General features: G+C 42.3%; 41 non-coding genes across 41 annotated transcripts; all 41 read right to left on the reverse strand.

Annotated features, from left to right (window-relative positions):
• Positions 1 to 264: 264 nt before the first annotated feature.
• Positions 265 to 383, reverse strand: LOC135158737 (5S ribosomal RNA). The gene has a single exon (XR_010297504.1). It is a non-coding gene; the product is annotated as a 5S ribosomal RNA (ribosomal RNA).
• A 470-nt stretch (positions 384 to 853) lies between these two features.
• On the reverse strand, positions 854 to 972 carry LOC135158572 (5S ribosomal RNA). Its single transcript, XR_010297338.1, has one exon. It is a non-coding gene; the product is annotated as a 5S ribosomal RNA (ribosomal RNA).
• Positions 973 to 1,442: 470 nt separating this feature from the next.
• On the reverse strand, positions 1,443 to 1,561 carry LOC135158573 (5S ribosomal RNA). The gene has a single exon (XR_010297339.1). It is a non-coding gene; the product is annotated as a 5S ribosomal RNA (ribosomal RNA).
• A 470-nt stretch (positions 1,562 to 2,031) lies between these two features.
• LOC135158574 (5S ribosomal RNA) lies at positions 2,032 to 2,150 on the reverse strand. Its single transcript, XR_010297340.1, has one exon. It is a non-coding gene; the product is annotated as a 5S ribosomal RNA (ribosomal RNA).
• Positions 2,151 to 2,620: 470 nt separating this feature from the next.
• LOC135158575 (5S ribosomal RNA) lies at positions 2,621 to 2,739 on the reverse strand. The gene has a single exon (XR_010297341.1). It is a non-coding gene; the product is annotated as a 5S ribosomal RNA (ribosomal RNA).
• Positions 2,740 to 3,209: 470 nt separating this feature from the next.
• On the reverse strand, positions 3,210 to 3,328 carry LOC135158576 (5S ribosomal RNA). The gene has a single exon (XR_010297342.1). It is a non-coding gene; the product is annotated as a 5S ribosomal RNA (ribosomal RNA).
• Positions 3,329 to 3,798: 470 nt separating this feature from the next.
• Positions 3,799 to 3,917, reverse strand: LOC135158578 (5S ribosomal RNA). The gene has a single exon (XR_010297344.1). It is a non-coding gene; the product is annotated as a 5S ribosomal RNA (ribosomal RNA).
• Positions 3,918 to 4,387: 470 nt separating this feature from the next.
• Positions 4,388 to 4,506, reverse strand: LOC135158579 (5S ribosomal RNA). The gene has a single exon (XR_010297345.1). It is a non-coding gene; the product is annotated as a 5S ribosomal RNA (ribosomal RNA).
• A 470-nt stretch (positions 4,507 to 4,976) lies between these two features.
• Positions 4,977 to 5,095, reverse strand: LOC135158580 (5S ribosomal RNA). Its single transcript, XR_010297346.1, has one exon. It is a non-coding gene; the product is annotated as a 5S ribosomal RNA (ribosomal RNA).
• A 470-nt stretch (positions 5,096 to 5,565) lies between these two features.
• On the reverse strand, positions 5,566 to 5,683 carry LOC135158696 (5S ribosomal RNA). The gene has a single exon (XR_010297462.1). It is a non-coding gene; the product is annotated as a 5S ribosomal RNA (ribosomal RNA).
• A 470-nt stretch (positions 5,684 to 6,153) lies between these two features.
• Positions 6,154 to 6,272, reverse strand: LOC135158581 (5S ribosomal RNA). The gene has a single exon (XR_010297347.1). It is a non-coding gene; the product is annotated as a 5S ribosomal RNA (ribosomal RNA).
• A 470-nt stretch (positions 6,273 to 6,742) lies between these two features.
• On the reverse strand, positions 6,743 to 6,861 carry LOC135158582 (5S ribosomal RNA). Its single transcript, XR_010297348.1, has one exon. It is a non-coding gene; the product is annotated as a 5S ribosomal RNA (ribosomal RNA).
• Positions 6,862 to 7,331: 470 nt separating this feature from the next.
• LOC135158583 (5S ribosomal RNA) lies at positions 7,332 to 7,450 on the reverse strand. Its single transcript, XR_010297349.1, has one exon. It is a non-coding gene; the product is annotated as a 5S ribosomal RNA (ribosomal RNA).
• Positions 7,451 to 7,920: 470 nt separating this feature from the next.
• LOC135158584 (5S ribosomal RNA) lies at positions 7,921 to 8,039 on the reverse strand. Its single transcript, XR_010297350.1, has one exon. It is a non-coding gene; the product is annotated as a 5S ribosomal RNA (ribosomal RNA).
• Positions 8,040 to 8,509: 470 nt separating this feature from the next.
• LOC135158585 (5S ribosomal RNA) lies at positions 8,510 to 8,628 on the reverse strand. Its single transcript, XR_010297351.1, has one exon. It is a non-coding gene; the product is annotated as a 5S ribosomal RNA (ribosomal RNA).
• A 470-nt stretch (positions 8,629 to 9,098) lies between these two features.
• Positions 9,099 to 9,217, reverse strand: LOC135158586 (5S ribosomal RNA). Its single transcript, XR_010297352.1, has one exon. It is a non-coding gene; the product is annotated as a 5S ribosomal RNA (ribosomal RNA).
• Positions 9,218 to 9,687: 470 nt separating this feature from the next.
• On the reverse strand, positions 9,688 to 9,806 carry LOC135158587 (5S ribosomal RNA). Its single transcript, XR_010297353.1, has one exon. It is a non-coding gene; the product is annotated as a 5S ribosomal RNA (ribosomal RNA).
• A 470-nt stretch (positions 9,807 to 10,276) lies between these two features.
• LOC135158589 (5S ribosomal RNA) lies at positions 10,277 to 10,395 on the reverse strand. Its single transcript, XR_010297355.1, has one exon. It is a non-coding gene; the product is annotated as a 5S ribosomal RNA (ribosomal RNA).
• Positions 10,396 to 10,865: 470 nt separating this feature from the next.
• Positions 10,866 to 10,984, reverse strand: LOC135158590 (5S ribosomal RNA). Its single transcript, XR_010297356.1, has one exon. It is a non-coding gene; the product is annotated as a 5S ribosomal RNA (ribosomal RNA).
• Positions 10,985 to 11,454: 470 nt separating this feature from the next.
• On the reverse strand, positions 11,455 to 11,573 carry LOC135158591 (5S ribosomal RNA). The gene has a single exon (XR_010297357.1). It is a non-coding gene; the product is annotated as a 5S ribosomal RNA (ribosomal RNA).
• Positions 11,574 to 12,043: 470 nt separating this feature from the next.
• Positions 12,044 to 12,162, reverse strand: LOC135158592 (5S ribosomal RNA). The gene has a single exon (XR_010297358.1). It is a non-coding gene; the product is annotated as a 5S ribosomal RNA (ribosomal RNA).
• Positions 12,163 to 12,632: 470 nt separating this feature from the next.
• On the reverse strand, positions 12,633 to 12,751 carry LOC135158593 (5S ribosomal RNA). Its single transcript, XR_010297359.1, has one exon. It is a non-coding gene; the product is annotated as a 5S ribosomal RNA (ribosomal RNA).
• A 470-nt stretch (positions 12,752 to 13,221) lies between these two features.
• Positions 13,222 to 13,340, reverse strand: LOC135158594 (5S ribosomal RNA). The gene has a single exon (XR_010297360.1). It is a non-coding gene; the product is annotated as a 5S ribosomal RNA (ribosomal RNA).
• A 470-nt stretch (positions 13,341 to 13,810) lies between these two features.
• LOC135158595 (5S ribosomal RNA) lies at positions 13,811 to 13,929 on the reverse strand. Its single transcript, XR_010297361.1, has one exon. It is a non-coding gene; the product is annotated as a 5S ribosomal RNA (ribosomal RNA).
• Positions 13,930 to 14,399: 470 nt separating this feature from the next.
• Positions 14,400 to 14,518, reverse strand: LOC135158596 (5S ribosomal RNA). The gene has a single exon (XR_010297362.1). It is a non-coding gene; the product is annotated as a 5S ribosomal RNA (ribosomal RNA).
• A 470-nt stretch (positions 14,519 to 14,988) lies between these two features.
• Positions 14,989 to 15,107, reverse strand: LOC135158597 (5S ribosomal RNA). Its single transcript, XR_010297363.1, has one exon. It is a non-coding gene; the product is annotated as a 5S ribosomal RNA (ribosomal RNA).
• A 470-nt stretch (positions 15,108 to 15,577) lies between these two features.
• LOC135158598 (5S ribosomal RNA) lies at positions 15,578 to 15,696 on the reverse strand. The gene has a single exon (XR_010297364.1). It is a non-coding gene; the product is annotated as a 5S ribosomal RNA (ribosomal RNA).
• A 472-nt stretch (positions 15,697 to 16,168) lies between these two features.
• LOC135158600 (5S ribosomal RNA) lies at positions 16,169 to 16,287 on the reverse strand. The gene has a single exon (XR_010297366.1). It is a non-coding gene; the product is annotated as a 5S ribosomal RNA (ribosomal RNA).
• A 470-nt stretch (positions 16,288 to 16,757) lies between these two features.
• LOC135158601 (5S ribosomal RNA) lies at positions 16,758 to 16,876 on the reverse strand. The gene has a single exon (XR_010297367.1). It is a non-coding gene; the product is annotated as a 5S ribosomal RNA (ribosomal RNA).
• Positions 16,877 to 17,346: 470 nt separating this feature from the next.
• Positions 17,347 to 17,465, reverse strand: LOC135158602 (5S ribosomal RNA). The gene has a single exon (XR_010297368.1). It is a non-coding gene; the product is annotated as a 5S ribosomal RNA (ribosomal RNA).
• Positions 17,466 to 17,935: 470 nt separating this feature from the next.
• Positions 17,936 to 18,053, reverse strand: LOC135158700 (5S ribosomal RNA). The gene has a single exon (XR_010297466.1). It is a non-coding gene; the product is annotated as a 5S ribosomal RNA (ribosomal RNA).
• Positions 18,054 to 18,523: 470 nt separating this feature from the next.
• Positions 18,524 to 18,642, reverse strand: LOC135158603 (5S ribosomal RNA). Its single transcript, XR_010297369.1, has one exon. It is a non-coding gene; the product is annotated as a 5S ribosomal RNA (ribosomal RNA).
• A 470-nt stretch (positions 18,643 to 19,112) lies between these two features.
• Positions 19,113 to 19,231, reverse strand: LOC135158604 (5S ribosomal RNA). Its single transcript, XR_010297370.1, has one exon. It is a non-coding gene; the product is annotated as a 5S ribosomal RNA (ribosomal RNA).
• Positions 19,232 to 19,701: 470 nt separating this feature from the next.
• LOC135158605 (5S ribosomal RNA) lies at positions 19,702 to 19,820 on the reverse strand. Its single transcript, XR_010297371.1, has one exon. It is a non-coding gene; the product is annotated as a 5S ribosomal RNA (ribosomal RNA).
• Positions 19,821 to 20,290: 470 nt separating this feature from the next.
• LOC135158606 (5S ribosomal RNA) lies at positions 20,291 to 20,409 on the reverse strand. Its single transcript, XR_010297372.1, has one exon. It is a non-coding gene; the product is annotated as a 5S ribosomal RNA (ribosomal RNA).
• Positions 20,410 to 20,878: 469 nt separating this feature from the next.
• Positions 20,879 to 20,997, reverse strand: LOC135158607 (5S ribosomal RNA). The gene has a single exon (XR_010297373.1). It is a non-coding gene; the product is annotated as a 5S ribosomal RNA (ribosomal RNA).
• Positions 20,998 to 21,467: 470 nt separating this feature from the next.
• LOC135158608 (5S ribosomal RNA) lies at positions 21,468 to 21,586 on the reverse strand. The gene has a single exon (XR_010297374.1). It is a non-coding gene; the product is annotated as a 5S ribosomal RNA (ribosomal RNA).
• A 470-nt stretch (positions 21,587 to 22,056) lies between these two features.
• On the reverse strand, positions 22,057 to 22,175 carry LOC135158609 (5S ribosomal RNA). Its single transcript, XR_010297375.1, has one exon. It is a non-coding gene; the product is annotated as a 5S ribosomal RNA (ribosomal RNA).
• Positions 22,176 to 22,645: 470 nt separating this feature from the next.
• LOC135158611 (5S ribosomal RNA) lies at positions 22,646 to 22,764 on the reverse strand. The gene has a single exon (XR_010297377.1). It is a non-coding gene; the product is annotated as a 5S ribosomal RNA (ribosomal RNA).
• A 470-nt stretch (positions 22,765 to 23,234) lies between these two features.
• On the reverse strand, positions 23,235 to 23,353 carry LOC135158612 (5S ribosomal RNA). The gene has a single exon (XR_010297378.1). It is a non-coding gene; the product is annotated as a 5S ribosomal RNA (ribosomal RNA).
• Positions 23,354 to 23,823: 470 nt separating this feature from the next.
• LOC135158613 (5S ribosomal RNA) lies at positions 23,824 to 23,942 on the reverse strand. The gene has a single exon (XR_010297379.1). It is a non-coding gene; the product is annotated as a 5S ribosomal RNA (ribosomal RNA).
• Positions 23,943 to 24,082: the final 140 nt, after the last annotated feature.

A 24,082-nucleotide genomic window follows, 5' to 3' on the forward strand; every position in this document is an offset into this window, starting at 1 on the left:
GACGCAACAATTCACATGATGGTGTAGGCCTTGAACTGCGCGCCTCGTCTCTTGGAGACCCTGTGCTTGCAAACAAACGACTTTCATCATTGCCTTGAATGTCGGACATCAAGCGAAAAGTTTATTCCTGCTCTATTAAAAAGGGTGACGAAGGAGACGAAAAAGACAACAAAAAAGGAGACAAAAGTGATACTATAAAGGAAAACAAATACCAACGACTTAAAATGAAAAAATGAATAAAGGGGCATTTCATGAAGCAAAAAATGCCTACAACACCCGGTATTCCCAGGCGGTCTCCCATCCAAGTACTAACCGAGCCCTATGCTGCTTGACTTCGGTGATCGGACGAGAACCGGTATATTCAGCATGGTATGGTCGTAGGCTCTTGCTCCATCAAAGTCAAGCTATTTGAAGGGATACTATGACGTCATCATCTATTTAATCCCTGTCAGTAATAATATTGGTTGATTGATGTCTTCAGTCATTCCACCGATCTTTCATTGGGTTTGTTTCAGTTTCCATCGGATGCCTACCTACGATAATTTGGAGATATTGTCGTGTTTTTTTTCTTGGATGCGCACCTGTGTGTGACGCAACAATTCACATGATGGTGTAGGCCTTGAACTGCGCGCCTCGTCTCTTGGAGACCCTGTGCTTGCAAACAAACGACTTTCATCATTGCCTTGAATGTCGGACATCAAGCGAAAAGTTTATTCCTGCTCTATTAAAAAGGGTGACGAAGGAGACGAAAAAGACAACAAAAAAGGAGACAAAAGTGATACTATAAAGGAAAACAAATACCAACGACTTAAAATGAAAAAATGAATAAAGGGGCATTTCATGAAGCAAAAAATGCCTACAACACCCGGTATTCCCAGGCGGTCTCCCATCCAAGTACTAACCGAGCCCTATGCTGCTTGACTTCGGTGATCGGACGAGAACCGGTATATTCAGCATGGTATGGTCGTAGGCTCTTGCTCCATCAAAGTCAAGCTATTTGAAGGGATACTATGACGTCATCATCTATTTAATCCCTGTCAGTAATAATATTGGTTGATTGATGTCTTCAGTCATTCCACCGATCTTTCATTGGGTTTGTTTCAGTTTCCATCGGATGCCTACCTACGATAATTTGGAGATATTGTCGTGTTTTTTTTCTTGGATGCGCACCTGTGTGTGACGCAACAATTCACATGATGGTGTAGGCCTTGAACTGCGCGCCTCGTCTCTTGGAGACCCTGTGCTTGCAAACAAACGACTTTCATCATTGCCTTGAATGTCGGACATCAAGCGAAAAGTTTATTCCTGCTCTATTAAAAAGGGTGACGAAGGAGACGAAAAAGACAACAAAAAAGGAGACAAAAGTGATACTATAAAGGAAAACAAATACCAACGACTTAAAATGAAAAAATGAATAAAGGGGCATTTCATGAAGCAAAAAATGCCTACAACACCCGGTATTCCCAGGCGGTCTCCCATCCAAGTACTAACCGAGCCCTATGCTGCTTGACTTCGGTGATCGGACGAGAACCGGTATATTCAGCATGGTATGGTCGTAGGCTCTTGCTCCATCAAAGTCAAGCTATTTGAAGGGATACTATGACGTCATCATCTATTTAATCCCTGTCAGTAATAATATTGGTTGATTGATGTCTTCAGTCATTCCACCGATCTTTCATTGGGTTTGTTTCAGTTTCCATCGGATGCCTACCTACGATAATTTGGAGATATTGTCGTGTTTTTTTTCTTGGATGCGCACCTGTGTGTGACGCAACAATTCACATGATGGTGTAGGCCTTGAACTGCGCGCCTCGTCTCTTGGAGACCCTGTGCTTGCAAACAAACGACTTTCATCATTGCCTTGAATGTCGGACATCAAGCGAAAAGTTTATTCCTGCTCTATTAAAAAGGGTGACGAAGGAGACGAAAAAGACAACAAAAAAGGAGACAAAAGTGATACTATAAAGGAAAACAAATACCAACGACTTAAAATGAAAAAATGAATAAAGGGGCATTTCATGAAGCAAAAAATGCCTACAACACCCGGTATTCCCAGGCGGTCTCCCATCCAAGTACTAACCGAGCCCTATGCTGCTTGACTTCGGTGATCGGACGAGAACCGGTATATTCAGCATGGTATGGTCGTAGGCTCTTGCTCCATCAAAGTCAAGCTATTTGAAGGGATACTATGACGTCATCATCTATTTAATCCCTGTCAGTAATAATATTGGTTGATTGATGTCTTCAGTCATTCCACCGATCTTTCATTGGGTTTGTTTCAGTTTCCATCGGATGCCTACCTACGATAATTTGGAGATATTGTCGTGTTTTTTTTCTTGGATGCGCACCTGTGTGTGACGCAACAATTCACATGATGGTGTAGGCCTTGAACTGCGCGCCTCGTCTCTTGGAGACCCTGTGCTTGCAAACAAACGACTTTCATCATTGCCTTGAATGTCGGACATCAAGCGAAAAGTTTATTCCTGCTCTATTAAAAAGGGTGACGAAGGAGACGAAAAAGACAACAAAAAAGGAGACAAAAGTGATACTATAAAGGAAAACAAATACCAACGACTTAAAATGAAAAAATGAATAAAGGGGCATTTCATGAAGCAAAAAATGCCTACAACACCCGGTATTCCCAGGCGGTCTCCCATCCAAGTACTAACCGAGCCCTATGCTGCTTGACTTCGGTGATCGGACGAGAACCGGTATATTCAGCATGGTATGGTCGTAGGCTCTTGCTCCATCAAAGTCAAGCTATTTGAAGGGATACTATGACGTCATCATCTATTTAATCCCTGTCAGTAATAATATTGGTTGATTGATGTCTTCAGTCATTCCACCGATCTTTCATTGGGTTTGTTTCAGTTTCCATCGGATGCCTACCTACGATAATTTGGAGATATTGTCGTGTTTTTTTTCTTGGATGCGCACCTGTGTGTGACGCAACAATTCACATGATGGTGTAGGCCTTGAACTGCGCGCCTCGTCTCTTGGAGACCCTGTGCTTGCAAACAAACGACTTTCATCATTGCCTTGAATGTCGGACATCAAGCGAAAAGTTTATTCCTGCTCTATTAAAAAGGGTGACGAAGGAGACGAAAAAGACAACAAAAAAGGAGACAAAAGTGATACTATAAAGGAAAACAAATACCAACGACTTAAAATGAAAAAATGAATAAAGGGGCATTTCATGAAGCAAAAAATGCCTACAACACCCGGTATTCCCAGGCGGTCTCCCATCCAAGTACTAACCGAGCCCTATGCTGCTTGACTTCGGTGATCGGACGAGAACCGGTATATTCAGCATGGTATGGTCGTAGGCTCTTGCTCCATCAAAGTCAAGCTATTTGAAGGGATACTATGACGTCATCATCTATTTAATCCCTGTCAGTAATAATATTGGTTGATTGATGTCTTCAGTCATTCCACCGATCTTTCATTGGGTTTGTTTCAGTTTCCATCGGATGCCTACCTACGATAATTTGGAGATATTGTCGTGTTTTTTTTCTTGGATGCGCACCTGTGTGTGACGCAACAATTCACATGATGGTGTAGGCCTTGAACTGCGCGCCTCGTCTCTTGGAGACCCTGTGCTTGCAAACAAACGACTTTCATCATTGCCTTGAATGTCGGACATCAAGCGAAAAGTTTATTCCTGCTCTATTAAAAAGGGTGACGAAGGAGACGAAAAAGACAACAAAAAAGGAGACAAAAGTGATACTATAAAGGAAAACAAATACCAACGACTTAAAATGAAAAAATGAATAAAGGGGCATTTCATGAAGCAAAAAATGCCTACAACACCCGGTATTCCCAGGCGGTCTCCCATCCAAGTACTAACCGAGCCCTATGCTGCTTGACTTCGGTGATCGGACGAGAACCGGTATATTCAGCATGGTATGGTCGTAGGCTCTTGCTCCATCAAAGTCAAGCTATTTGAAGGGATACTATGACGTCATCATCTATTTAATCCCTGTCAGTAATAATATTGGTTGATTGATGTCTTCAGTCATTCCACCGATCTTTCATTGGGTTTGTTTCAGTTTCCATCGGATGCCTACCTACGATAATTTGGAGATATTGTCGTGTTTTTTTTCTTGGATGCGCACCTGTGTGTGACGCAACAATTCACATGATGGTGTAGGCCTTGAACTGCGCGCCTCGTCTCTTGGAGACCCTGTGCTTGCAAACAAACGACTTTCATCATTGCCTTGAATGTCGGACATCAAGCGAAAAGTTTATTCCTGCTCTATTAAAAAGGGTGACGAAGGAGACGAAAAAGACAACAAAAAAGGAGACAAAAGTGATACTATAAAGGAAAACAAATACCAACGACTTAAAATGAAAAAATGAATAAAGGGGCATTTCATGAAGCAAAAAATGCCTACAACACCCGGTATTCCCAGGCGGTCTCCCATCCAAGTACTAACCGAGCCCTATGCTGCTTGACTTCGGTGATCGGACGAGAACCGGTATATTCAGCATGGTATGGTCGTAGGCTCTTGCTCCATCAAAGTCAAGCTATTTGAAGGGATACTATGACGTCATCATCTATTTAATCCCTGTCAGTAATAATATTGGTTGATTGATGTCTTCAGTCATTCCACCGATCTTTCATTGGGTTTGTTTCAGTTTCCATCGGATGCCTACCTACGATAATTTGGAGATATTGTCGTGTTTTTTTTCTTGGATGCGCACCTGTGTGTGACGCAACAATTCACATGATGGTGTAGGCCTTGAACTGCGCGCCTCGTCTCTTGGAGACCCTGTGCTTGCAAACAAACGACTTTCATCATTGCCTTGAATGTCGGACATCAAGCGAAAAGTTTATTCCTGCTCTATTAAAAAGGGTGACGAAGGAGACGAAAAAGACAACAAAAAAGGAGACAAAAGTGATACTATAAAGGAAAACAAATACCAACGACTTAAAATGAAAAAATGAATAAAGGGGCATTTCATGAAGCAAAAAATGCCTACAACACCCGGTATTCCCAGGCGGTCTCCCATCCAAGTACTAACCGAGCCCTATGCTGCTTGACTTCGGTGATCGGACGAGAACCGGTATATTCAGCATGGTATGGTCGTAGGCTCTTGCTCCATCAAAGTCAAGCTATTTGAAGGGATACTATGACGTCATCATCTATTTAATCCCTGTCAGTAATAATATTGGTTGATTGATGTCTTCAGTCATTCCACCGATCTTTCATTGGGTTTGTTTCAGTTTCCATCGGATGCCTACCTACGATAATTTGGAGATATTGTCGTGTTTTTTTTCTTGGATGCGCACCTGTGTGTGACGCAACAATTCACATGATGGTGTAGGCCTTGAACTGCGCGCCTCGTCTCTTGGAGACCCTGTGCTTGCAAACAAACGACTTTCATCATTGCCTTGAATGTCGGACATCAAGCGAAAAGTTTATTCCTGCTCTATTAAAAAGGGTGACGAAGGAGACGAAAAAGACAACAAAAAAGGAGACAAAAGTGATACTATAAAGGAAAACAAATACCAACGACTTAAAATGAAAAAATGAATAAAGGGGCATTTCATGAAGCAAAAAATGCCTACAACACCCGGATTCCCAGGCGGTCTCCCATCCAAGTACTAACCGAGCCCTATGCTGCTTGACTTCGGTGATCGGACGAGAACCGGTATATTCAGCATGGTATGGTCGTAGGCTCTTGCTCCATCAAAGTCAAGCTATTTGAAGGGATACTATGACGTCATCATCTATTTAATCCCTGTCAGTAATAATAGTGGTTGATTGATGTCTTCAGTCATTCCACCGATCTTTCATTGGGTTTGTTTCAGTTTCCATCGGATGCCTACCTACGATAATTTGGAGATATTGTCGTGTTTTTTTTCTTGGATGCGCACCTGTGTGTGACGCAACAATTCACATGATGGTGTAGGCCTTGAACTGCGCGCCTCGTCTCTTGGAGACCCTGTGCTTGCAAACAAACGACTTTCATCATTGCCTTGAATGTCGGACATCAAGCGAAAAGTTTATTCCTGCTCTATTAAAAAGGGTGACGAAGGAGACGAAAAAGACAACAAAAAAGGAGACAAAAGTGATACTATAAAGGAAAACAAATACCAACGACTTAAAATGAAAAAATGAATAAAGGGGCATTTCATGAAGCAAAAAATGCCTACAACACCCGGTATTCCCAGGCGGTCTCCCATCCAAGTACTAACCGAGCCCTATGCTGCTTGACTTCGGTGATCGGACGAGAACCGGTATATTCAGCATGGTATGGTCGTAGGCTCTTGCTCCATCAAAGTCAAGCTATTTGAAGGGATACTATGACGTCATCATCTATTTAATCCCTGTCAGTAATAATATTGGTTGATTGATGTCTTCAGTCATTCCACCGATCTTTCATTGGGTTTGTTTCAGTTTCCATCGGATGCCTACCTACGATAATTTGGAGATATTGTCGTGTTTTTTTTCTTGGATGCGCACCTGTGTGTGACGCAACAATTCACATGATGGTGTAGGCCTTGAACTGCGCGCCTCGTCTCTTGGAGACCCTGTGCTTGCAAACAAACGACTTTCATCATTGCCTTGAATGTCGGACATCAAGCGAAAAGTTTATTCCTGCTCTATTAAAAAGGGTGACGAAGGAGACGAAAAAGACAACAAAAAAGGAGACAAAAGTGATACTATAAAGGAAAACAAATACCAACGACTTAAAATGAAAAAATGAATAAAGGGGCATTTCATGAAGCAAAAAATGCCTACAACACCCGGTATTCCCAGGCGGTCTCCCATCCAAGTACTAACCGAGCCCTATGCTGCTTGACTTCGGTGATCGGACGAGAACCGGTATATTCAGCATGGTATGGTCGTAGGCTCTTGCTCCATCAAAGTCAAGCTATTTGAAGGGATACTATGACGTCATCATCTATTTAATCCCTGTCAGTAATAATATTGGTTGATTGATGTCTTCAGTCATTCCACCGATCTTTCATTGGGTTTGTTTCAGTTTCCATCGGATGCCTACCTACGATAATTTGGAGATATTGTCGTGTTTTTTTTCTTGGATGCGCACCTGTGTGTGACGCAACAATTCACATGATGGTGTAGGCCTTGAACTGCGCGCCTCGTCTCTTGGAGACCCTGTGCTTGCAAACAAACGACTTTCATCATTGCCTTGAATGTCGGACATCAAGCGAAAAGTTTATTCCTGCTCTATTAAAAAGGGTGACGAAGGAGACGAAAAAGACAACAAAAAAGGAGACAAAAGTGATACTATAAAGGAAAACAAATACCAACGACTTAAAATGAAAAAATGAATAAAGGGGCATTTCATGAAGCAAAAAATGCCTACAACACCCGGTATTCCCAGGCGGTCTCCCATCCAAGTACTAACCGAGCCCTATGCTGCTTGACTTCGGTGATCGGACGAGAACCGGTATATTCAGCATGGTATGGTCGTAGGCTCTTGCTCCATCAAAGTCAAGCTATTTGAAGGGATACTATGACGTCATCATCTATTTAATCCCTGTCAGTAATAATATTGGTTGATTGATGTCTTCAGTCATTCCACCGATCTTTCATTGGGTTTGTTTCAGTTTCCATCGGATGCCTACCTACGATAATTTGGAGATATTGTCGTGTTTTTTTTCTTGGATGCGCACCTGTGTGTGACGCAACAATTCACATGATGGTGTAGGCCTTGAACTGCGCGCCTCGTCTCTTGGAGACCCTGTGCTTGCAAACAAACGACTTTCATCATTGCCTTGAATGTCGGACATCAAGCGAAAAGTTTATTCCTGCTCTATTAAAAAGGGTGACGAAGGAGACGAAAAAGACAACAAAAAAGGAGACAAAAGTGATACTATAAAGGAAAACAAATACCAACGACTTAAAATGAAAAAATGAATAAAGGGGCATTTCATGAAGCAAAAAATGCCTACAACACCCGGTATTCCCAGGCGGTCTCCCATCCAAGTACTAACCGAGCCCTATGCTGCTTGACTTCGGTGATCGGACGAGAACCGGTATATTCAGCATGGTATGGTCGTAGGCTCTTGCTCCATCAAAGTCAAGCTATTTGAAGGGATACTATGACGTCATCATCTATTTAATCCCTGTCAGTAATAATATTGGTTGATTGATGTCTTCAGTCATTCCACCGATCTTTCATTGGGTTTGTTTCAGTTTCCATCGGATGCCTACCTACGATAATTTGGAGATATTGTCGTGTTTTTTTTCTTGGATGCGCACCTGTGTGTGACGCAACAATTCACATGATGGTGTAGGCCTTGAACTGCGCGCCTCGTCTCTTGGAGACCCTGTGCTTGCAAACAAACGACTTTCATCATTGCCTTGAATGTCGGACATCAAGCGAAAAGTTTATTCCTGCTCTATTAAAAAGGGTGACGAAGGAGACGAAAAAGACAACAAAAAAGGAGACAAAAGTGATACTATAAAGGAAAACAAATACCAACGACTTAAAATGAAAAAATGAATAAAGGGGCATTTCATGAAGCAAAAAATGCCTACAACACCCGGTATTCCCAGGCGGTCTCCCATCCAAGTACTAACCGAGCCCTATGCTGCTTGACTTCGGTGATCGGACGAGAACCGGTATATTCAGCATGGTATGGTCGTAGGCTCTTGCTCCATCAAAGTCAAGCTATTTGAAGGGATACTATGACGTCATCATCTATTTAATCCCTGTCAGTAATAATATTGGTTGATTGATGTCTTCAGTCATTCCACCGATCTTTCATTGGGTTTGTTTCAGTTTCCATCGGATGCCTACCTACGATAATTTGGAGATATTGTCGTGTTTTTTTTCTTGGATGCGCACCTGTGTGTGACGCAACAATTCACATGATGGTGTAGGCCTTGAACTGCGCGCCTCGTCTCTTGGAGACCCTGTGCTTGCAAACAAACGACTTTCATCATTGCCTTGAATGTCGGACATCAAGCGAAAAGTTTATTCCTGCTCTATTAAAAAGGGTGACGAAGGAGACGAAAAAGACAACAAAAAAGGAGACAAAAGTGATACTATAAAGGAAAACAAATACCAACGACTTAAAATGAAAAAATGAATAAAGGGGCATTTCATGAAGCAAAAAATGCCTACAACACCCGGTATTCCCAGGCGGTCTCCCATCCAAGTACTAACCGAGCCCTATGCTGCTTGACTTCGGTGATCGGACGAGAACCGGTATATTCAGCATGGTATGGTCGTAGGCTCTTGCTCCATCAAAGTCAAGCTATTTGAAGGGATACTATGACGTCATCATCTATTTAATCCCTGTCAGTAATAATATTGGTTGATTGATGTCTTCAGTCATTCCACCGATCTTTCATTGGGTTTGTTTCAGTTTCCATCGGATGCCTACCTACGATAATTTGGAGATATTGTCGTGTTTTTTTTCTTGGATGCGCACCTGTGTGTGACGCAACAATTCACATGATGGTGTAGGCCTTGAACTGCGCGCCTCGTCTCTTGGAGACCCTGTGCTTGCAAACAAACGACTTTCATCATTGCCTTGAATGTCGGACATCAAGCGAAAAGTTTATTCCTGCTCTATTAAAAAGGGTGACGAAGGAGACGAAAAAGACAACAAAAAAGGAGACAAAAGTGATACTATAAAGGAAAACAAATACCAACGACTTAAAATGAAAAAATGAATAAAGGGGCATTTCATGAAGCAAAAAATGCCTACAACACCCGGTATTCCCAGGCGGTCTCCCATCCAAGTACTAACCGAGCCCTATGCTGCTTGACTTCGGTGATCGGACGAGAACCGGTATATTCAGCATGGTATGGTCGTAGGCTCTTGCTCCATCAAAGTCAAGCTATTTGAAGGGATACTATGACGTCATCATCTATTTAATCCCTGTCAGTAATAATATTGGTTGATTGATGTCTTCAGTCATTCCACCGATCTTTCATTGGGTTTGTTTCAGTTTCCATCGGATGCCTACCTACGATAATTTGGAGATATTGTCGTGTTTTTTTTCTTGGATGCGCACCTGTGTGTGACGCAACAATTCACATGATGGTGTAGGCCTTGAACTGCGCGCCTCGTCTCTTGGAGACCCTGTGCTTGCAAACAAACGACTTTCATCATTGCCTTGAATGTCGGACATCAAGCGAAAAGTTTATTCCTGCTCTATTAAAAAGGGTGACGAAGGAGACGAAAAAGACAACAAAAAAGGAGACAAAAGTGATACTATAAAGGAAAACAAATACCAACGACTTAAAATGAAAAAATGAATAAAGGGGCATTTCATGAAGCAAAAAATGCCTACAACACCCGGTATTCCCAGGCGGTCTCCCATCCAAGTACTAACCGAGCCCTATGCTGCTTGACTTCGGTGATCGGACGAGAACCGGTATATTCAGCATGGTATGGTCGTAGGCTCTTGCTCCATCAAAGTCAAGCTATTTGAAGGGATACTATGACGTCATCATCTATTTAATCCCTGTCAGTAATAATATTGGTTGATTGATGTCTTCAGTCATTCCACCGATCTTTCATTGGGTTTGTTTCAGTTTCCATCGGATGCCTACCTACGATAATTTGGAGATATTGTCGTGTTTTTTTTCTTGGATGCGCACCTGTGTGTGACGCAACAATTCACATGATGGTGTAGGCCTTGAACTGCGCGCCTCGTCTCTTGGAGACCCTGTGCTTGCAAACAAACGACTTTCATCATTGCCTTGAATGTCGGACATCAAGCGAAAAGTTTATTCCTGCTCTATTAAAAAGGGTGACGAAGGAGACGAAAAAGACAACAAAAAAGGAGACAAAAGTGATACTATAAAGGAAAACAAATACCAACGACTTAAAATGAAAAAATGAATAAAGGGGCATTTCATGAAGCAAAAAATGCCTACAACACCCGGTATTCCCAGGCGGTCTCCCATCCAAGTACTAACCGAGCCCTATGCTGCTTGACTTCGGTGATCGGACGAGAACCGGTATATTCAGCATGGTATGGTCGTAGGCTCTTGCTCCATCAAAGTCAAGCTATTTGAAGGGATACTATGACGTCATCATCTATTTAATCCCTGTCAGTAATAATATTGGTTGATTGATGTCTTCAGTCATTCCACCGATCTTTCATTGGGTTTGTTTCAGTTTCCATCGGATGCCTACCTACGATAATTTGGAGATATTGTCGTGTTTTTTTTCTTGGATGCGCACCTGTGTGTGACGCAACAATTCACATGATGGTGTAGGCCTTGAACTGCGCGCCTCGTCTCTTGGAGACCCTGTGCTTGCAAACAAACGACTTTCATCATTGCCTTGAATGTCGGACATCAAGCGAAAAGTTTATTCCTGCTCTATTAAAAAGGGTGACGAAGGAGACGAAAAAGACAACAAAAAAGGAGACAAAAGTGATACTATAAAGGAAAACAAATACCAACGACTTAAAATGAAAAAATGAATAAAGGGGCATTTCATGAAGCAAAAAATGCCTACAACACCCGGTATTCCCAGGCGGTCTCCCATCCAAGTACTAACCGAGCCCTATGCTGCTTGACTTCGGTGATCGGACGAGAACCGGTATATTCAGCATGGTATGGTCGTAGGCTCTTGCTCCATCAAAGTCAAGCTATTTGAAGGGATACTATGACGTCATCATCTATTTAATCCCTGTCAGTAATAATATTGGTTGATTGATGTCTTCAGTCATTCCACCGATCTTTCATTGGGTTTGTTTCAGTTTCCATCGGATGCCTACCTACGATAATTTGGAGATATTGTCGTGTTTTTTTTCTTGGATGCGCACCTGTGTGTGACGCAACAATTCACATGATGGTGTAGGCCTTGAACTGCGCGCCTCGTCTCTTGGAGACCCTGTGCTTGCAAACAAACGACTTTCATCATTGCCTTGAATGTCGGACATCAAGCGAAAAGTTTATTCCTGCTCTATTAAAAAGGGTGACGAAGGAGACGAAAAAGACAACAAAAAAGGAGACAAAAGTGATACTATAAAGGAAAACAAATACCAACGACTTAAAATGAAAAAATGAATAAAGGGGCATTTCATGAAGCAAAAAATGCCTACAACACCCGGTATTCCCAGGCGGTCTCCCATCCAAGTACTAACCGAGCCCTATGCTGCTTGACTTCGGTGATCGGACGAGAACCGGTATATTCAGCATGGTATGGTCGTAGGCTCTTGCTCCATCAAAGTCAAGCTATTTGAAGGGATACTATGACGTCATCATCTATTTAATCCCTGTCAGTAATAATATTGGTTGATTGATGTCTTCAGTCATTCCACCGATCTTTCATTGGGTTTGTTTCAGTTTCCATCGGATGCCTACCTACGATAATTTGGAGATATTGTCGTGTTTTTTTTCTTGGATGCGCACCTGTGTGTGACGCAACAATTCACATGATGGTGTAGGCCTTGAACTGCGCGCCTCGTCTCTTGGAGACCCTGTGCTTGCAAACAAACGACTTTCATCATTGCCTTGAATGTCGGACATCAAGCGAAAAGTTTATTCCTGCTCTATTAAAAAGGGTGACGAAGGAGACGAAAAAGACAACAAAAAAGGAGACAAAAGTGATACTATAAAGGAAAACAAATACCAACGACTTAAAATGAAAAAATGAATAAAGGGGCATTTCATGAAGCAAAAAATGCCTACAACACCCGGTATTCCCAGGCGGTCTCCCATCCAAGTACTAACCGAGCCCTATGCTGCTTGACTTCGGTGATCGGACGAGAACCGGTATATTCAGCATGGTATGGTCGTAGGCTCTTGCTCCATCAAAGTCAAGCTATTTGAAGGGATACTATGACGTCATCATCTATTTAATCCCTGTCAGTAATAATATTGGTTGATTGATGTCTTCAGTCATTCCACCGATCTTTCATTGGGTTTGTTTCAGTTTCCATCGGATGCCTACCTACGATAATTTGGAGATATTGTCGTGTTTTTTTTCTTGGATGCGCACCTGTGTGTGACGCAACAATTCACATGATGGTGTAGGCCTTGAACTGCGCGCCTCGTCTCTTGGAGACCCTGTGCTTGCAAACAAACGACTTTCATCATTGCCTTGAATGTCGGACATCAAGCGAAAAGTTTATTCCTGCTCTATTAAAAAGGGTGACGAAGGAGACGAAAAAGACAACAAAAAAGGAGACAAAAGTGATACTATAAAGGAAAACAAATACCAACGACTTAAAATGAAAAAATGAATAAAGGGGCATTTCATGAAGCAAAAAATGCCTACAACACCCGGTATTCCCAGGCGGTCTCCCATCCAAGTACTAACCGAGCCCTATGCTGCTTGACTTCGGTGATCGGACGAGAACCGGTATATTCAGCATGGTATGGTCGTAGGCTCTTGCTCCATCAAAGTCAAGCTATTTGAAGGGATACTATGACGTCATCATCTATTTAATCCCTGTCAGTAATAATATTGGTTGATTGATGTCTTCAGTCATTCCACCGATCTTTCATTGGGTTTGTTTCAGTTTCCATCGGATGCCTACCTACGATAATTTGGAGATATTGTCGTGTTTTTTTTCTTGGATGCGCACCTGTGTGTGACGCAACAATTCACATGATGGTGTAGGCCTTGAACTGCGCGCCTCGTCTCTTGGAGACCCTGTGCTTGCAAACAAACGACTTTCATCATTGCCTTGAATGTCGGACATCAAGCGAAAAGTTTATTCCTGCTCTATTAAAAAGGGTGACGAAGGAGACGAAAAAGACAACAAAAAAGGAGACAAAAGTGATACTATAAAGGAAAACAAATACCAACGACTTAAAATGAAAAAATGAATAAAGGGGCATTTCATGAAGCAAAAAATGCCTACAACACCCGGTATTCCCAGGCGGTCTCCCATCCAAGTACTAACCGAGCCCTATGCTGCTTGACTTCGGTGATCGGACGAGAACCGGTATATTCAGCATGGTATGGTCGTAGGCTCTTGCTCCATCAAAGTCAAGCTATTTGAAGGGATACTATGACGTCATCATCTATTTAATCCCTGTCAGTAATAATATTGGTTGATTGATGTCTTCAGTCATTCCACCGATCTTTCATTGGGTTTGTTTCAGTTTCCATCGGATGCCTACCTACGATAATTTGGAGATATTGTCGTGTTTTTTTTCTTGGATGCGCACCTGTGTGTGACGCAACAATTCACATGATGGTGTAGGCCTTGAACTGCGCGCCTCGTCTCTTGGAGACCCTGTGCTTGCAAACAAACGACTTTCATCATTGCCTTGAATGTCGGACATCAAGCGAAAAGTTTATTCCTGCTCTATTAAAAAGGGTGACGAAGGAGACGAAAAAGACAACAAAAAAGGAGACAAAAGTGATACTATAAAGGAAAACAAATACCAACGACTTAAAATGAAAAAATGAATAAAGGGGCATTTCATGAAGCAAAAAATGCCTACAACACCCGGTATTCCCAGGCGGTCTCCCATCCAAGTACTAACCGAGCCCTATGCTGCTTGACTTCGGTGATCGGACGAGAACCGGTATATTCAGCATGGTATGGTCGTAGGCTCTTGCTCCATCAAAGTCAAGCTATTTGAAGGGATACTATGACGTCATCATCTATTTAATCCCTGTCAGTAATAATATTGGTTGATTGATGTCTTCAGTCATTCCACCGATCTTTCATTGGGTTTGTTTCAGTTTCCATCGGATGCCTACCTACGATAATTTGGAGATATTGTCGTGTTTTTTTTCTTGGATGCGCACCTGTGTGTGACGCAACAATTCACATGATGGTGTAGGCCTTGAACTGCGCGCCTCGTCTCTTGGAGACCCTGTGCTTGCAAACAAACGACTTTCATCATTGCCTTGAATGTCGGACATCAAGCGAAAAGTTTATTCCTGCTCTATTAAAAAGGGTGACGAAGGAGACGAAAAAGACAACAAAAAAGGAGACAAAAGTGATACTATAAAGGAAAACAAATACCAACGACTTAAAATGAAAAAATGAATAAAGGGGCATTTCATGAAGCAAAAAATGCCTACAACACCCGGTATTCCCAGGCGGTCTCCCATCCAAGTACTAACCGAGCCCTATGCTGCTTGACTTCGGTGATCGGACGAGAACCGGTATATTCAGCATGGTATGGTCGTAGGCTCTTGCTCCATCAAAGTCAAGCTATTTGAAGGGATACTATGACGTCATCATCTATTTAATCCCTGTCAGTAATAATATTGGTTGATTGATGTCTTCAGTCATTCCACCGATCTTTCATTGGGTTTGTTTCAGTTTCCATCGGATGCCTACCTACGATAATTTGGAGATATTGTCGTGTTTTTTTTCTTGGATGCGCACCTGTGTGTGACGCAACAATTCACATGATGGTGTAGGCCTTGAACTGCGCGCCTCGTCTCTTGGAGACCCTGTGCTTGCAAACAAACGACTTTCATCATTGCCTTGAATGTCGGACATCAAGCGAAAAGTTTATTCCTGCTCTATTAAAAAGGGTGACGAAGGAGACGAAAAAGACAACAAAAAAGGAGACAAAAGTGATACTATAAAGGAAAACAAATACCAACGACTTAAAATGAAAAAATGAATAAAGGGGCATTTCATGAAGCAAAAAATGCCTACAACACCCGGTATTCCCAGGCGGTCTCCCATCCAAGTACTAACCGAGCCCTATGCTGCTTGACTTCGGTGATCGGACGAGAACCGGTATATTCAGCATGGTATGGTCGTAGGCTCTTGCTCCATCAAAGTCAAGCTATTTGAAGGGATACTATGACGTCATCATCTATTTAATCCCTGTCAGTAATAATATTGGTTGATTGATGTCTTCAGTCATTCCACCGATCTTTCATTGGGTTTGTTTCAGTTTCCATCGGATGCCTACCTACGATAATTTGGAGATATTGTCGTGTTTTTTTTCTTGGATGCGCACCTGTGTGTGACGCAACAATTCACATGATGGTGTAGGCCTTGAACTGCGCGCCTCGTCTCTTGGAGACCCTGTGCTTGCAAACAAACGACTTTCATCATTGCCTTGAATGTCGGACATCAAGCGAAAAGTTTATTCCTGCTCTATTAAAAAGGGTGACGAAGGAGACGAAAAAGACAACAAAAAAGGAGACAAAAGTGATACTATAAAGGAAAACAAATACCAACGACTTAAAATGAAAAAATGAATAAAGGGGCATTTCATGTGAAGCAAAAAATGCCTACAACACCCGGTATTCCCAGGCGGTCTCCCATCCAAGTACTAACCGAGCCCTATGCTGCTTGACTTCGGTGATCGGACGAGAACCGGTATATTCAGCATGGTATGGTCGTAGGCTCTTGCTCCATCAAAGTCAAGCTATTTGAAGGGATACTATGACGTCATCATCTATTTAATCCCTGTCAGTAATAATATTGGTTGATTGATGTCTTCAGTCATTCCACCGATCTTTCATTGGGTTTGTTTCAGTTTCCATCGGATGCCTACCTACGATAATTTGGAGATATTGTCGTGTTTTTTTTCTTGGATGCGCACCTGTGTGTGACGCAACAATTCACATGATGGTGTAGGCCTTGAACTGCGCGCCTCGTCTCTTGGAGACCCTGTGCTTGCAAACAAACGACTTTCATCATTGCCTTGAATGTCGGACATCAAGCGAAAAGTTTATTCCTGCTCTATTAAAAAGGGTGACGAAGGAGACGAAAAAGACAACAAAAAAGGAGACAAAAGTGATACTATAAAGGAAAACAAATACCAACGACTTAAAATGAAAAAATGAATAAAGGGGCATTTCATGAAGCAAAAAATGCCTACAACACCCGGTATTCCCAGGCGGTCTCCCATCCAAGTACTAACCGAGCCCTATGCTGCTTGACTTCGGTGATCGGACGAGAACCGGTATATTCAGCATGGTATGGTCGTAGGCTCTTGCTCCATCAAAGTCAAGCTATTTGAAGGGATACTATGACGTCATCATCTATTTAATCCCTGTCAGTAATAATATTGGTTGATTGATGTCTTCAGTCATTCCACCGATCTTTCATTGGGTTTGTTTCAGTTTCCATCGGATGCCTACCTACGATAATTTGGAGAGATTGTCGTGTTTTTTTTCTTGGATGCGCACCTGTGTGTGACGCAACAATTCACATGATGGTGTAGGCCTTGAACTGCGCGCCTCGTCTCTTGGAGACCCTGTGCTTGCAAACAAACGACTTTCATCATTGCCTTGAATGTCGGACATCAAGCGAAAAGTTTATTCCTGCTCTATTAAAAAGGGTGACGAAGGAGACGAAAAAGACAACAAAAAAGGAGACAAAAGTGATACTATAAAGGAAAACAAATACCAACGACTTAAAATGAAAAAATGAATAAAGGGGCATTTCATGAAGCAAAAAATGCCTACAACACCCGGTATTCCCAGGCGGTCTCCCATCCAAGTACTAACCGAGCCCTATGCTGCTTGACTTCGGTGATCGGACGAGAACCGGTATATTCAGCATGGTATGGTCGTAGGCTCTTGCTCCATCAAAGTCAAGCTATTTGAAGGGATACTATGACGTCATCATCTATTTAATCCCTGTCAGTAATAATATTGGTTGATTGATGTCTTCAGTCATTCCACCGATCTTTCATTGGGTTTGTTTCAGTTTCCATCGGATGCCTACCTACGATAATTTGGAGATATTGTCGTGTTTTTTTTCTTGGATGCGCACCTGTGTGTGACGCAACAATTCACATGATGGTGTAGGCCTTGAACTGCGCGCCTCGTCTCTTGGAGACCCTGTGCTTGCAAACAAACGACTTTCATCATTGCCTTGAATGTCGGACATCAAGCGAAAAGTTTATTCCTGCTCTATTAAAAAGGGTGACGAAGGAGACGAAAAAGACAACAAAAAAGGAGACAAAAGTGATACTATAAAGGAAAACAAATACCAACGACTTAAAATGAAAAAATGAATAAAGGGGCATTTCATGAAGCAAAAAATGCCTACAACACCCGGTATTCCCAGGCGGTCTCCCATCCAAGTATAACCGAGCCCTATGCTGCTTGACTTCGGTGATCGGACGAGAACCGGTATATTCAGCATGGTATGGTCGTAGGCTCTTGCTCCATCAAAGTCAAGCTATTTGAAGGGATACTATGACGTCATCATCTATTTAATCCCTGTCAGTAATAATATTGGTTGATTGATGTCTTCAGTCATTCCACCGATCTTTCATTGGGTTTGTTTCAGTTTCCATCGGATGCCTACCTACGATAATTTGGAGATATTGTCGTGTTTTTTTTCTTGGATGCGCACCTGTGTGTGACGCAACAATTCACATGATGGTGTAGGCCTTGAACTGCGCGCCTCGTCTCTTGGAGACCCTGTGCTTGCAAACAAACGACTTTCATCATTGCCTTGAATGTCGGACATCAAGCGAAAAGTTTATTCCTGCTCTATTAAAAAGGGTGACGAAGGAGACGAAAAAGACAACAAAAAAGGAGACAAAAGTGATACTATAAAGGAAAACAAATACCAACGACTTAAAATGAAAAAATGAATAAAGGGGCATTTCATGAAGCAAAAAATGCCTACAACACCCGGTATTCCCAGGCGGTCTCCCATCCAAGTACTAACCGAGCCCTATGCTGCTTGACTTCGGTGATCGGACGAGAACCGGTATATTCAGCATGGTATGGTCGTAGGCTCTTGCTCCATCAAAGTCAAGCTATTTGAAGGGATACTATGACGTCATCATCTATTTAATCCCTGTCAGTAATAATATTGGTTGATTGATGTCTTCAGTCATTCCACCGATCTTTCATTGGGTTTGTTTCAGTTTCCATCGGATGCCTACCTACGATAATTTGGAGATATTGTCGTGTTTTTTTTCTTGGATGCGCACCTGTGTGTGACGCAACAATTCACATGATGGTGTAGGCCTTGAACTGCGCGCCTCGTCTCTTGGAGACCCTGTGCTTGCAAACAAACGACTTTCATCATTGCCTTGAATGTCGGACATCAAGCGAAAAGTTTATTCCTGCTCTATTAAAAAGGGTGACGAAGGAGACGAAAAAGACAACAAAAAAGGAGACAAAAGTGATACTATAAAGGAAAACAAATACCAACGACTTAAAATGAAAAAATGAATAAAGGGGCATTTCATGAAGCAAAAAATGCCTACAACACCCGGTATTCCCAGGCGGTCTCCCATCCAAGTACTAACCGAGCCCTATGCTGCTTGACTTCGGTGATCGGACGAGAACCGGTATATTCAGCATGGTATGGTCGTAGGCTCTTGCTCCATCAAAGTCAAGCTATTTGAAGGGATACTATGACGTCATCATCTATTTAATCCCTGTCAGTAATAATATTGGTTGATTGATGTCTTCAGTCATTCCACCGATCTTTCATTGGGTTTGTTTCAGTTTCCATCGGATGCCTACCTACGATAATTTGGAGATATTGTCGTGTTTTTTTTCTTGGATGCGCACCTGTGTGTGACGCAACAATTCACATGATGGTGTAGGCCTTGAACTGCGCGCCTCGTCTCTTGGAGACCCTGTGCTTGCAAACAAACGACTTTCATCATTGCCTTGAATGTCGGACATCAAGCGAAAAGTTTATTCCTGCTCTATTAAAAAGGGTGACGAAGGAGACGAAAAAGACAACAAAAAAGGAGACAAAAGTGATACTATAAAGGAAAACAAATACCAACGACTTAAAATGAAAAAATGAATAAAGGGGCATTTCATGAAGCAAAAAATGCCTACAACACCCGGTATTCCCAGGCGGTCTCCCATCCAAGTACTAACCGAGCCCTATGCTGCTTGACTTCGGTGATCGGACGAGAACCGGTATATTCAGCATGGTATGGTCGTAGGCTCTTGCTCCATCAAAGTCAAGCTATTTGAAGGGATACTATGACGTCATCATCTATTTAATCCCTGTCAGTAATAATATTGGTTGATTGATGTCTTCAGTCATTCCACCGATCTTTCATTGGGTTTGTTTCAGTTTCCATCGGATGCCTACCTACGATAATTTGGAGATATTGTCGTGTTTTTTTTCTTGGATGCGCACCTGTGTGTGACGCAACAATTCACATGATGGTGTAGGCCTTGAACTGCGCGCCTCGTCTCTTGGAGACCCTGTGCTTGCAAACAAACGACTTTCATCATTGCCTTGAATGTCGGACATCAAGCGAAAAGTTTATTCCTGCTCTATTAAAAAGGGTGACGAAGGAGACGAAAAAGACAACAAAAAAGGAGACAAAAGTGATACTATAAAGGAAAACAAATACCAACGACTTAAAATGAAAAAATGAATAAAGGGGCATTTCATGAAGCAAAAAATGCCTACAACACCCGGTATTCCCAGGCGGTCTCCCATCCAAGTACTAACCGAGCCCTATGCTGCTTGACTTCGGTGATCGGACGAGAACCGGTATATTCAGCATGGTATGGTCGTAGGCTCTTGCTCCATCAAAGTCAAGCTATTTGAAGGGATACTATGACGTCATCATCTATTTAATCCCTGTCAGTAATAATATTGGTTGATTGATGTCTTCAGTCATTCCACCGATCTTTCATTGGGTTTGTTTCAGTTTCCATCGGATGCCTACCTACGATAATTTGGAGATATTGTCGTGTTTTTTTTCTTGGATGCGCACCTGTGTGTGACGCAACAATTCACATGATGGTGTATCCTTGAACTGCGCGCCTCGTCTCTTGGAGACCCTGTGCTTGCAAACAAACGACTTTCATCATTGCCTTGAATGTCGGACATCAAGCGAAAAGTTTATTCCTGCTCTATTAAAAAGGGTGACGAAGGAGACGAAAAAGACAACAAAAAAGGAGACAAAAGTGATACTATAAAGGAAAACAAATACCAACGACTTAAAATGAAAAAATGAATAAAGGGGCATTTCATGAAGCAAAAAATGCCTACAACACCCGGTATTCCCAGGCGGTCTCCCATCCAAGTACTAACCGAGCCCTATGCTGCTTGACTTCGGTGATCGGACGAGAACCGGTATATTCAGCATGGTATGGTCGTAGGCTCTTGCTCCATCAAAGTCAAGCTATTTGAAGGGATACTATGACGTCATCATCTATTTAATCCCTGTCAGTAATAATATTGGTTGATTGATGTCTTCAGTCATTCCACCGATCTTTCATTGGGTTTGTTTCAGTTTCCATCGGATGCCTACCTACGATAATTTGGAGATATTGTCGTGTTTTTTTTCTTGGATGCGCACCTGTGTGTGACGCAACAATTCACATGATGGTGTAGGCCTTGAACTGCGCGCCTCGTCTCTTGGAGACCCTGTGCTTGCAAACAAACGACTTTCATCATTGCCTTGAATGTCGGACATCAAGCGAAAAGTTTATTCCTGCTCTATTAAAAAGGGTGACGAAGGAGACGAAAAAGACAACAAAAAAGGAGACAAAAGTGATACTATAAAGGAAAACAAATACCAACGACTTAAAATGAAAAAATGAATAAAGGGGCATTTCATGAAGCAAAAAATGCCTACAACACCCGGTATTCCCAGGCGGTCTCCCATCCAAGTACTAACCGAGCCCTATGCTGCTTGACTTCGGTGATCGGACGAGAACCGGTATATTCAGCATGGTATGGTCGTAGGCTCTTGCTCCATCAAAGTCAAGCTATTTGAAGGGATACTATGACGTCATCATCTATTTAATCCCTGTCAGTAATAATATTGGTTGATTGATGTCTTCAGTCATTCCACCGATCTTTCATTGGGTTTGTTTCAGTTTCCATCGGATGCCTACCTACGATAATTTGGAGATATTGTCGTGTTTTTTTTCTTGGATGCGCACCTGTGTGTGACGCAACAATTCACATGATGGTGTAGGCCTTGAACTGCGCGCCTCGTCTCTTGGAGACCCTGTGCTTGCAAACAAACGACTTTCATCATTGCCTTGAATGTCGGACATCAAGCGAAAAGTTTATTCCTGCTCTATTAAAAAGGGTGACGAAGGAGACGAAAAAGACAACAAAAAAGGAGACAAAAGTGATACTATAAAGGAAAACAAATACCAACGACTTAAAATGAAAAAATGAATAAAGGGGCATTTCATGAAGCAAAAAATGCCTACAACACCCGGTATTCCCAGGCGGTCTCCCATCCAAGTACTAACCGAGCCCTATGCTGCTTGACTTCGGTGATCGGACGAGAACCGGTATATTCAGCATGGTATGGTCGTAGGCTCTTGCTCCATCAAAGTCAAGCTATTTGAAGGGATACTATGACGTCATCATCTATTTAATCCCTGTCAGTAATAATATTGGTTGATTGATGTCTTCAGTCATTCCACCGATCTTTCATTGGGTTTGTTTCAGTTTCCATCGGATGCCTACCTACGATAATTTGGAGATATTGTCGTGTTTTTTTTCTTGGATGCGCACCTGTGTGTGACGCAACAATTCACATGATGGTGTAGGCCTTGAACTGCGCGCCTCGTCTCTTGGAGACCCTGTGCTTGCAAACAAACGACTTTCATCATTGCCTTGAATGTCGGACATCAAGCGAAAAGTTTATTCCTGCTCTATTAAAAAGGGTGACGAAGGAGACGAAAAAGACAACAAAAAAGGAGACAAAAGTGATACTATAAAGGAAAACAAATACCAACGACTTAAAATGAAAAAATGAATAAAGGGGCATTTCATGAAGCAAAAAATGCCTACAACACCCGGTATTCCCAGGCGGTCTCCCATCCAAGTACTAACCGAGCCCTATGCTGCTTGACTTCGGTGATCGGACGAGAACCGGTATATTCAGCATGGTATGGTCGTAGGCTCTTGCTCCATCAAAGTCAAGCTATTTGAAGGGATACTATGACGTCATCATCTATTTAATCCCTGTCAGTAATAATATTGGTTGATTGATGTCTTCAGTCATTCCACCGATCTTTCATTGGGTTTGTTTCAGTTTCCATCGGATGCCTACCTACGATAATTTGGAGATATTGTCGTGTTTTTTTTCTTGGATGCGCACCTGTGTGTGACGCAACAATTCACATGATGGTGTAGGCCTTGAACTGCGCGCCTCGTCTCTTGGAGACCCTGTGCTTGCAAACAAACGACTTTCATCATTGCCTTGAATGTCGGACATCAAGCGAAAAGTTTATTCCTGCTCTATTAAAAAGGGTGACGAAGGAGACGAAAAAGACAACAAAAAAGGAGACAAAAGTGATACTATAAAGGAAAACAAATACCAACGACTTAAAATGAAAAAATGAATAAAGGGGCATTTCATGAAGCAAAAAATGCCTACAACACCCGGTATTCCCAGGCGGTCTCCCATCCAAGTACTAACCGAGCCCTATGCTGCTTGACTTCGGTGATCGGACGAGAACCGGTATATTCAGCATGGTATGGTCGTAGGCTCTTGCTCCATCAAAGTCAAGCTATTTGAAGGGATACTATGACGTCATCATCTATTTAATCCCTGTCAGTAATAATATTGGTTGATTGATGTCTTCAGTCATTCCACCGATCTTTCATTGGGTTTGTTTCAGTTTCCATCGGATGCCTACCTACGATAATTTGGAGATATTGTCGTGTTTTTTTTCTTGGATGCGCACCTGTGTGTGACGCAACAATTCACATGATGGTGTAGGCCTTGAACTGCGCGCCTCGTCTCTTGGAGACCCTGTGCTTGCAAACAAACGACTTTCATCATTGCCTTGAATGTCGGACATCAAGCGAAAAGTTTATTCCTGCTCTATTAAAAAGGGTGACGAAGGAGACGAAAAAGACAACAAAAAAGGAGACAAAAGTGATACTATAAAGGAAAACAAATACCAACGACTTAAAATGAAAAAATGAATAAAGGGGCATTTCATGAAGCAAAAAATGCCTACAACACCCGGTATTCCCAGGCGGTCTCCCATCCAAGTACTAACCGAGCCCTATGCTGCTTGACTTCGGTGATCGGACGAGAACCGGTATATTCAGCATGGTATGGTCGTAGGCTCTTGCTCCATCAAAGTCAAGCTATTTGAAGGGATACTATGACGTCATCATCTATTTAATCCCTGTCAGTAATAATATTGGTTGATTGATGTCTTCAGTCATTCCACCGATCTTTCATTGGGTTTGTTTCAGTTTCCATC

The sequence above is a fragment of the Lytechinus pictus genome, unplaced genomic scaffold (genome assembly GCF_037042905.1).
Source record: "Lytechinus pictus isolate F3 Inbred unplaced genomic scaffold, Lp3.0 scaffold_98, whole genome shotgun sequence".
NCBI classification, from domain to species: Eukaryota; Metazoa; Echinodermata; class Echinoidea; order Temnopleuroida; family Toxopneustidae; genus Lytechinus; species Lytechinus pictus.